General features: G+C 37.4%; 1 non-coding gene across 1 annotated transcript; it reads right to left on the reverse strand.

Moving 5' to 3' along the window:
- Positions 1-302: 302 nt before the first annotated feature.
- Positions 303-516, reverse strand: LOC135364244 (small nucleolar RNA U3). Its single transcript, XR_010411166.1, has one exon. It is a non-coding gene; the product is annotated as a small nucleolar RNA U3 (small nucleolar RNA).
- Between the last annotated feature and the right edge of the window lie 1,451 nt (positions 517-1,967).

A 1,967-nucleotide genomic window follows, 5' to 3' on the forward strand; every position in this document is an offset into this window, starting at 1 on the left:
TGGTGATCCATGTAGTAATATGGATACATTTTAGACTCCTTAGGCTGCAGAAAGGAATGTAGGCATACAAAAGTTCCATTTACATAATGTTGTTAAAAATGCAAGCCCACTTTGATGCCAGCGGTTGCCTGGGGCTGCGGGTGAAGGCAGTGAGGGACTTCAATGGGGCCACCCAAGGGAAGCTTTGAGGTAGAGGAAATGCCCTGTGTCCTGAATGGAGCAGTAGTTTCAATTGTATGTACATCTGTGAAAATGCATTTAGTAGTACAGTTTATCTCTTTAAATTTTTCTTTTGTTGAGAAAGCACTCACACTGCGTCCTCTCTCTCTTACTCCTCCAAAGGAGGAGGAGAACGATCATCAGTGGCAATTGGCAGTTGTGGAAACAACACCTAAAGCCAGCTTCATGCTCAGGAGAGAACACTGCACCTCCTCCTCATGGTTTTGGGTACTCTACATGTTCAGAGAAACTTCTGTAGTAACAAACTATAGAAATGATCCCTCAAAGTATAGTCTTAATTGTACACTTTAAAGTGATGCAGTCTACTGTACCTAAATTATACCTCAGTAACATTCATGTAATAATCTACTGTATTTCTCCATACTAGCAGTGAGCATTTAGAAACTGAAATTAAAAAAAAAAAAAAGGAAATGAAATTCAATAGACAGAATAGAGATGCAAGTCCACCACAATTAAATGCATAAGAACACATATAACAACGATCCCTGAAAACTATTGCTGAGATAAATTAAAGGAGATCTAAATAATTGGAAAAATATATATTACAGTCAGGGATTAGAAGACTCAATATTGTTGGAATATCAAATTATCATTATTCTGATTCATACTGGAGAAGGCATTTTGGGGCAAATTTACAAGCTAATTCTCAAATGTCTATGGAAATCAGAGTACCTAGAATAGCCAAGTTGACCTTGAAGAATTAAAATGGAGAAGTTTACTAAATTTCAAAGCTCACTATAAAGGCATTCGTTATGGTATAAGTAAACACAATGTAAATATATCAATGTGAGAAGGTAGAGAGTAAAACATTTCCTGATACACATATACATTTATAAATTTTAATTTTATTGTTTTCAATTATTTTCTTTTTAAGTAATCTACACCCAACATGGGGCTTGAACTCACAACTCTGAGATCAAAGGTCACATGCCCCACCTATTGAGTCCTCCAGGTGCCCCTCAATTATTTGATTTTTAAAATAAAGCCACCAGTATGCTTCAGCAGAATACGAAGGACTTTCCCTAAAAGTAAGTGGAATGGATGAACATCTATTAAAAAATAAGTTAATATTAAAACCCACTTTGTACCATATATTGATGTTAAATGGAGATGTGAAAGCAAAAGTATTTTTATTAAGCACCATGTCTCACATTAATAGCTAGTGGTCAGAACAATATGCTATTAGCTTATTGTGCAGATATTTTTCCCATGAAAAAGTTTAATCCAGGAGGTTTGGGGCAGGAATGAGGTCTAGGCAAAGAAAGCACCTATATGGAAAGATATGAGTGAATGGAAAATGTGGGAAGGGGGCTTGGGGTAGGAGGGGGCTCTACCTGACACCTGGCCCCAGCACCTACAGCAAGGGGACCTTGCGCCAGTTACAGACCCTCTCTGTGACTTGGTTTCTTCATCTGCAAACCAGGAAAATGTAATACTTCCTTGACAAGTTGATTTTGAAGACTAGAAGTCCTAATATATATGAAATCATCACTCTCAAGAACTGTAAGGGACATCCATGATAGCAGAGAGTCTCCAAACTGACTAAACACCTAAGTGCAGTAAGTAGATTCCAGGCCCCATGTAAGCCCACTGAATCAGAATTGCTAGAAACCAGGACTATGAACTGGTATTTGTACTAACTCTTCCAGGCTATTCTTATAATGATCAATTTATGAGTAGGAAACACTGAGTTGTATACCTTTTATCTAAAGCAGAGAAGTAGGAAT

The sequence above is a fragment of the Mirounga angustirostris genome, unplaced genomic scaffold (genome assembly GCF_029215605.1).
Source record: "Mirounga angustirostris isolate CCGP_5_RB_7025 unplaced genomic scaffold, mMirAng1.0.hap1 SCAF_4, whole genome shotgun sequence".
Lineage (NCBI taxonomy): Eukaryota > Metazoa > Chordata > Mammalia > Carnivora > Phocidae > Mirounga > Mirounga angustirostris.